Here is a 9,576-nt window from a genome sequence, read left to right on the forward strand (position 1 = left end):
AAACCAAAGCCAAAAAACTGAGAGGTACCAGATTCGAACTTGCAACTTTCATGGCCATGCACACTATCTGCACCACATCTCTGACCCGTAGTCAGTATTTACTATTTTAAAGCAATTTGCTTAAAATTTTAAATCAGTTGATCATTTTTGTTTAAATAAACAAAAATCATTTATTCAGCAAGTGGGCTACGTAAAAAAAGAGTTTGCAAGAAAAGTCAGTTTGACCCACCTAAAGAAGTAGGTAAAGTAACGGATGGTGGTATAAATACCAAACCTTTCAGATTGAATTGCATCTAAAATAAAATAAAAGATATTTTTATTATTTGTCTGTACTTATTCCATATTTAATTTTTGTTTTCCAGCTATATATTTGTTCGTCAATCTTTTGTAATGCACTTTCTTTGATCGATGTGCCTAAAGAAAAAGCACAAAGCATAGCGTTAAGCACATGTTTAGAAATATTTGAGTTCATTCTCTTGAACATTGCGGTCTGTTTGGTTGCTTCCTACTGTGCTGTAGAAATGATTAATGATCGTACATCACTCAAATTCACCACCTCTGCCCTGTGAAACCAGAAAAAGACCCTCACAGTTTTCTTCCGCATCATCTCACACACCCCCACACTCATCGTTCGTGAATTTGTGAAGCCAAGGCCTTCCGATGTTTGTGTTGGCCACCTTTGGTCAATTATGTTCCCAGGTCTGTTCCATATCTAGATGAAGGCTTTCATGAAAAAAAATAATGTCTGATTTTGTCAGATTTCATCTAAAGTCATGAGAAAATTGTTTACTGATCGCTTTCTCATCTAATCTCTTGTGCAATCATTGCAATGATACAAGAATGCTTATTGAGAATGAAGTCTCTTTTTAAATCAATATGATAATAAGCAGGTTCATCAGTTTTGTTTGTATAGGCAACAATGTGAGTTTTACTTTGAAAATGTACACTTTTAAAAGTCAGACACAGTCAGCGCTGTTGGCAACAGACATCTTACAATTTTAAGAAGGCTCTTGTGTCAATGTTGACACCACATGTTGACAAACATACTCTTCACCAAAGGTTCTCAACCTTGAGGTCGTGGGAGTTCAAAATGGGGTTAATATACTGTATGTATGGACGTGTGTAGTGATCATTTTATGGTTTGTCATATACATTTTCTTTTGTATTTTATAACTTTTCATATGCTTATCATCATTTGTGATGTCATCATTTTTATATTTAAATGTCTAGTTTCTCTTGTGGTTAAAATGTTATCTTTAATATAGGGGAACTGTCAAGTGATTGTGAATTTGATTAGTATTTAAGATGAAATACTGGTCCAGGCTGGATGTTACAGCAATGAGATGTGCGTGTTTATCTAATGAAAAAGGAAGACCTTGGTAAACTACATAATGGCTCATTTTAGGTGAGTACCACACATTTGATTTAGCTTACAATAATAATATCAAGCATTGCGTTCGTTCTGGCAGTTCACGTCTATCTTGCATTATCCGATCACATCAGGTGCACATCAGTCTTTCACATTGCTGTTGGATGACTTCTGAGCCTTGAGTTAGTTGAAATTCAACAGACACTGGACTGGACTGACCACATCACATCTAAACGTGCTGAATAAATGAAAATTGTGACTGCTCTCTTAATTTTTGATTCAATATTGATTGATACACCCCATACCCATGTTTAGGGTTTAAGGATTTAAATTTGATCTTGATGGTAAAGACCCTGTTTATAAGCACTCGGCTCTAGCAGCCAATGCATGGCTGTAAAATGTATATTTTTGGAGACAAAAGAGGGACACTGTACTCTTGCCCAGAAACTTTCAGAACAGAGTCTGATCCAAAACCTTCACCATAGAAATTATTCCTACAGCAGCCCAACGCTTGATGATCCAACTGTGCTGTTTCTAATTGGCTTCTCTGACCCGAACCTGCCAATGACGTTTTTTGCAAGGTCCCTTACAGAACCAACACTGAAAAAACTATTTTTACTAAACTTTTTTTAGATTTTAGGCGTTAAATGTAAAAAGAAACCCAACAACAGAATTTTGCTGGTTTTTTACAGATTTATTTATGTATTTTAAAAAATAGTCAATTACCGCAAAATTAGAGCAAAAGACCACAAATTTACAAGAAAAATGGCGCTATTGTTATTTTACAGTTTATTACTGGCACCCCAGCAGTTGCCAGAAAATTTATAGTTCTCTAAACCAATTTTTTTTACAGTTTATTTTTTAAATACGCTTAATATATATCCTTATATCCTATAATTTTATTGAACTTTTTTTACGGTATATTTCTGTTTTTTACGCAAATGTTTTACAGTGATGGGTTTCCCGTTGGGCCGTAAATCCTGAAGAGTGTCCGTGACTTCACAGAGCTTGTTTTGTCAGCACACCATTGGGTGTAACAGAATCCTGCCATATAAGTCATTTCCTGCCTTTAAGACCCCATATTACAGCTCTCTAAAGGTAGGGCTGTCTAGAGCGGAGCCTGACGAAATTGGGAGCATTGGGTAATCTAATTAGAGGGCGGGACGGGGCCCCATGAGCCCACAGGCTGTGGTAAAGCAGGGAAACGCTCGGCCAAAATCTGTACACCGCAGGCTGCGCTGCGGTAATGTCTGAGAGGTTAATTCTTCCGCACGAGAAAAACAGAACCTTTCCTAGAGGGGTCAGCCACATCTTATTATCTGATAACATAGGAAGAATGAACAAACCCGTTCAGAGTGACTTAGTATGAAATGATTGAGACGTGTTTGAAAATAGAGAAGAAGGGGAAGAGAGTAGAGAATGATACACAAATGCAGTAACGGGGGAGAAGGAGAAGTTACGACAGAAGTGATTTATGGCCTGCTTTTATGTAAACTAAAATAAATTCAAACATAGTACAGGCTCCGCCCCTTTCCTGGCCTCAACCTCAGAAGCTTGCATTCCCCCTCCGCAATGTCAAAGCCAATACTTTTGGTTTTCGTCCTTTAGGATTTTATCTAATCTGGAGAGGATAATGTTTTCTTTAGTTGAAATTTGTTGAAGAGAGATTTGTGCATTTTTCTATTTCTCTTTTTGCTTTGATTTATAGTGAGCAGTAGAACGTGATGCTCTTAAGGGAGATGCAGGTTTGAGGGTCCTTATTCCATTCCAACTTTCTCCTCCAGTATTTTTCTATAATATCATCCCAGTCTGAAAGAAAACTACAAATAACAAAAAACGAACAAAGGACCTTGTGGAGAGTAAATGACATCGCTCAATCTGTGATAAACACATTTCATCCTGCTTATTAAAAAGAATGTCTATTAGTGAAAAGATAAACATGCGGAAAGATGCGATACAGCCCATTTAGAGAGAAAATTGCTCACAGTGGGACATTTGATCAACGCTATTTACACAATTGCCCACAAGTGTGTGAGGAGCTTTGTGTGTTTTAGAGATCTTCGTGTCTTGGCAGTCTTTGATACACACACGCTCAGAGAAACATCCATTACCTGCTCCTGCGTGTCTTTTAAACAGTGTTTATTTATGGAGATGGAGGGATAATGATGTCTTGATTACACGGCAACAGGATGTGACATCGGCTTTGTGCACTCTTGATGGATGGGAAAGTGTAACTGTAAATGTTACAGTAAATAACAGCTTGTAAAGAAAGAAAAATCGTCATATCTGTATTTATTATAGATTTTTATTTCTAACGTTCAAAGTATATTCTTCTTGGGCAGAGAGTGGTACCAAACATTTCTCTGCATTTCATACGGTGTTTGGTTGTATATGACAAATTAACAAAACTGCAACGCTTTTTTTGTTAAGAACGTTTTATTTACATTAAAAGTATGTAAGCCTAACCCTTAGGCCATAGTTGCGATGCATTGTAGTACTTCTTGCTGTAAGTAAAATTCCAGCTGTGATTATTCTTAGTTCCACTTCCAAGTCTTTTGCGATCTAATGGGTTTTAGTCGATCCTATCATGACCATGTCACAGTTTAAACCCAACTATTTCAGTGGCTTTAAATTGACTTTATCTTTATAAATGTATCTCAGTTCTGGGTGAACGTTTTAACACACCCCTGACGATCCCCGGCATTTCCGTCTCACGGAAATTTTTTTTCCATTTCCTGTAAAATGCCTTGGATTCTGGAATTTTCAAGATTTTGTTTTTGAAAATGTCTTTTTTTTTAAATGTCCAAAATCCAGCCAAAATGAGAAATCTTGTTTCATTGTTCTATAATGCAATTGTAACAAAGCACATTCATGTCCCTTGAGATCGTCCTACGCTTCGGTTTCCGGCAAAACGTTATTCGACACCCCCGTCTGTCTGACAAAACTTTGTTGTTATATTGAAACTCCATGACAGATGTCTCGGTTGCACTGAATAATTTGATGGTCCTTGGACATCTGTGAGGAAATCACCTGTTGTTGTGGAAAAAGCTACTTTGAAACTGTTCATCACCGTCCATTCAGATATTCTCTCCACATTGATTTTTCTCTCCCATCATCCAGGCAGATGTTGGGTCATATACTGTAAGTTTCTTCCACTTGCTGTCTGTCCGTAACAAATCTCTTGAGACGGTCTGAATGAGGGTTGGACCTGTATCTGTCTCGTGTGGTTAAACGTTACGATCTGCTTATGTAAGTCTCATACGCTCAGAGGGAAACTCGCCTGAGACTTTGACATTTAGATTTTAATATAAGCAAAGTTATCTATAACAATTACTTATTTGTTGGTGGTTCTGAGTATTGGTTCTTTTTTCTAAATAAAATCCAAATTGATGTCATTATTCCGTTGAAATCTATAGTTTCCAGAGGAAATTTATTTTGGTATGAGCTTGTTCTTTCATTGCTGAGTAGATTTGATAGAGTTCTCAGTTTTGTTTCATTTTAAGGATCAATTTAGTCTCAAATGTTTCTGCTAAATTGCTTAACAAGTGAGAAAATGGTTTCTTTAAGAATGGAGTTGTGAAATTAAGTTAAATTGTATCTGTAATCTGGATTTGATGAGAAATATTTGAGTTCATATAAAAATGAATCATTTTGAAGCTTGAATGTTAAAACATTTACCTTTTTAGAATGAATATGTCAGGTTTGGAATGATACACAGGTGGTCACACGCGCATACAAAACCAGTCCATTTTCTGAGGGTGACACAATGTCAGCTCTTTGCCCTTGTGAGTGATCTGGCAGAGAAGTTCGGGACTTTCAAGTGGATGCCGAAGTGTTTCAATATCCTCCTATTGTCCCGGGAATGCGTCATGAAGCTTGCAAGAGGATGATCATGGGATAGAGATGGAGCTGGCTACCAAACCACAGGCTTGATTAGAGGCTGATGGGATTGTCCCGCAGCAAAATGGGGAAATGCTCAAGAGCTCCACTTCCCACTCTTAGGCGAGAACGTCCAAAGTAATGTAGTAACAGCTCCCTGGAGAACACCCGTATGTATGTGTGCGTGTGTGTGTTTGACCCCAGTGAGTAAAAAATATGCAGGGGTCACTGAGTTCTGTTGGGCTGGATCAAAATATGATTGACAGCATGAGGAGGTAAAACCAGCCATTTTAGCTTGGCTCTCCTTTCACGGGTGATTGCCTGTCTATTTAATGGAAATTATACTTGCCATACTGGAGAGGCATTTAGTGGTACTATATTCACCACTTTGGACAAACATAATTATGTTGTCAGTAAAGATCATAGTTTTTTTTACTAAAGCACACATTTGGATATTATTTTCTTATATATATTTCTTTCTCGTTCTTTTAAGTTTTTTTAGAGAGCAAAACAGTTGTTAAGAAGAGAAATTAAAAAAAATGTTTCTTGTAAGCAAACTTTAGTTTACAAAATGACAAAATAAGATAAAAAATCAAATTTAATTAAAATGTTATTCAAATGATTTTTTCCATAAATTATATTGTTGGTAGGGCCTACAACAATTTAAAAATACAGTGTATGGGTTCAAATAGATTCATTTGAGAAATGTATATGATGAATTTCTTTTTGATCTTCCTTTTTTTTCTCTGACAGCTTGCACTCGATCTATCATGGACAAAACCTGATCAAGCATGTATCCCAGGATATTCCGAGAATGTTCCAGAGAGTATCTTGTGTGGCCGGTGCGAGCGAGACAATATAACCTTTTATACAAAAGCCATGACCACCATTGCACCAATTTCTTTCATTTGGTTACCGTCCGCTAAAAACAGTACAGAACCTTTAATATTTATCTTTACTTTAAAGGTCTGAAAAAAGGTGATTTTTATAATGCGTTTTTTACAATCTGCATCGTATCAGGTGTATGTCATTCAGAAACAAAGTGATGCCATATCAGCTCATCCGTATAGACTGGCATTTGCACCGCCAGTAGAGGTCAGTAAGTCATTTACATTCAGCACTCTCTACTGTACATCACTCCTTCATTAATTGAAACTCTTGAAAAGGAGCTCAGTTCAAAATTTGCATTAATATCTGGGCGTCATCGGCATATAAACTCCGAAACAGCACACCGTAGAGAAAGAACCCGACATCACACATGGGTTTTTCTGATAAAGTTCTACTCTCGTATTGAGAATCCATTAGTCGCTTCAGAAAGAAATCTCCCAAGTCAAGTATAAAGGAGCTAGAGGGAGTCTCCAGCATGCTGGGATTTGGCCTTCGTCTTGAGCACCAAGAGCGAGAAGGAAGCTGTTAGATCATAAAAAGTTGACTTCACTTTTTGAAATGAAAGGATTTATTAAAACAGAATGGTGGACTGGAGGGTACAAAAGCCTTGTAGTGATACAGTTGACTGTTACAGTATTTAGACCATTCTTTGCGGCCGGGAAAGCATGTGGATAAAACCAATTGAACCCGTTGACTACGACCTTTATACAGTTTATATAGACACAATTTGTAGCACGAATTCAAAGATTCGTAGAACCGCATTCATTCAGTGGAGGAAAACAGAATGGAGGAGTGTAGGCGTGTAATCTGACATGGCTGCTGAATGTTGTTTTTGTAACGTGCATCCAAATAGACTCTGTGTTGTGTACATTTCCAGTACACACACACATGCATTCAAGGTATATTTGTAACTTGCAAGAACAATATTGCATTCTACATAAATGCGATACATTTGTACATAATAAATGACACTTAGATTTATTCGAATATGTAGCTAATCCAGTCCAAATATATGTATGGTTGTACAACAAAAGCTTACAGTCTTTAAATTCTCGTACAATAAAAATAATTTAATTCGCATTCCCAGCATTGCATTGTCAGGTATTTATTGTTGTCTAAATCAGGACAAACTTTAATCGAAGATTTCATTGTAGTTTGTAGTTTTCCAGACCACATGAAAATAACTGGACAACAAGACAAACACTTCAGAGCCTGAACGCTGATACTTCATCAGGACTGAAAGAGCATCCGTGTATTATCCGAGAATCATGCCACAGTCCACAGAATCCACCGGTGAGCAAATGTTTACGTTTGTTAAATCACAACACAGTTCAGAGCTCAATGGTAACGGTAATAGAAGTAGGGAACTGAATCAGTCCTGTTTGTTATTTTTCTTTCAAGGTATAAATTGTTTACATTATGTTATTAGAGCTCTTGCTGGAAATTATCCTCTGCAATTAAACAACATAAAGAGCGCTATTGTTCCGTTGGCCAGTGTTTGTTTAATACAGTGTAAATGTAATTATTTGATTTGAATTACAATATATCGGTCCAGCAGATCTGAAAGATTAGTTTATTATTGTTAGTTGTGTGAATTGAAAAATGTTGCTTAAATAAAATGTGTCAGTGTGTGTGCAGTGCAGCAGATGGAGCAGGACTGTATATTCAAGTTTCTCTATTTTATATATACGTATCATCAACTGGACTATCTATCCCAACTTGGTCACAAAAAGTGAAGTTATTTATAAAGAGGAAATGATGCCTATGTACCAAAACCTTGTGCATTTGTAATTGGCAGAGCAACCTCAAATACTGCCGATAATAAACTGTATTGATTTGTGGCAAGTCTTACAGAAGAAATGCTTGATGTGTGTTTAAAATGAGAATTCCTTTCAAAGCCTGTTTTTAATTATCCATCAGTCTGTGTTTGCAAATGTGTCGCAGATGTGACAGTATGGCACTTGACAAAAAATACAGCAACAAACAGCATTTTATTATCATTAAAAGAAAGAATTTCTGCATTTTTTTAAGAATCACTATTCTTATAGTTTTAAGCACAGGTAAAACGCAACATAACACTCATTTGATTTTTCTGCCTATACTGATGCACTAAAATATGTTATTTTAATCTTTTTAAAGTAACTGAATATACATTTTATTTAGTTTTTTATTAATACAATATCTTCCTTAAATTTGTAAGTAATTCACATCACGTCCAGGCAAGTATACAAAAACCATTTTAATTATATTTGTCTCATCTGTCTAGTTCATTTTTCCTTTCTCGTTTCTTATTTAAGCTTTCTATTGTCAAAAAACCCTCAAATCCGAAATTTCTGAATGTAACTTTCTCAAAGCTTTGCGTGAGATCCAACCGGGCAAGCACGACACAAGGCGGTGCGTGAGGAGACCGTGACTGACAGAGAAAGAGAGAAACCACAAAAATAACAGCATCCTTTGTCAGGCAGTATCTTGATATAACGCTATCCTCCACTAATAAGCAAGATAAACAGGGAATTTGAGGTACTCACCCAAGACACCGGCTGTGTGACACTACGTTCTGTTAGATGAGAATGACCATCTCTCGCTGTCTCTCTCCCTCCAAATAAAGTCTCCAGACTCGTTTTCCCCATCTGTTAAAGCTATTTCCCCCACAACACATCTGATTTCTTCCTCTGAGCAGAGAAAGGCCCTGCTCTCTGTGCTGTTGCCGTCATATCTGTCTGTGTGGGTGAAACATTTTAGTCAAGTTACTTGTAAATGGCGACAGCTTTCTAGTGTGAGCCGTGATGAGCCTCTGGTACTTGTATTAGAACTATAATGCAGAAGGACAACAGCTAATGTTTCCTGCATAAATCCATATTCATTCAGTGGAAAGATGTTTGATATGTATACAATATAATTATGTTCTGATGGACTTAAATAAGAAATTAAATAACTTTTTATTTCAGAACAATTTAGGGTGTTTGATAGATATCGATATATCAAGTCATCTATAAACAAACGATGGTGTTAAACAATAAAACTAATGTAATGTAAATCAGAATGGGACTTGTTTATTGATAATGTAATAGTGTACATTATTTTGAATGACTTTGTTTTATCAAAAATGTTTGGTGTTAATAAACACTGACAAAAATATAAGATGAGTAAGAAAGAGTGTACGATACACAGAATGGTGTAGCATTGCAATACTATATAAAAAATAAATACTGTATAAAAATAAAGATGATAAACCTTTTGCAAAATATAGTTACAATATATACAATATACACAATATACAGTATGTAGAGTTAACAGCAGTAAGGAGGTACCATATAGCATATTGCACCTAATGTATAATGTTTTTCACAGTTTATTCTTAAATTGCACAGATTTATTATGAAAATAATTAATTACAGGTAAAACCATTTGTCTTTAGGTTTTCGCTCTGTTAATGTTAT

The sequence above is a fragment of the Barbatula barbatula genome, assembly GCF_947034865.1.
Source record: "Barbatula barbatula genome assembly, chromosome: 19".
Lineage (NCBI taxonomy): Eukaryota > Metazoa > Chordata > Actinopteri > Cypriniformes > Nemacheilidae > Barbatula > Barbatula barbatula.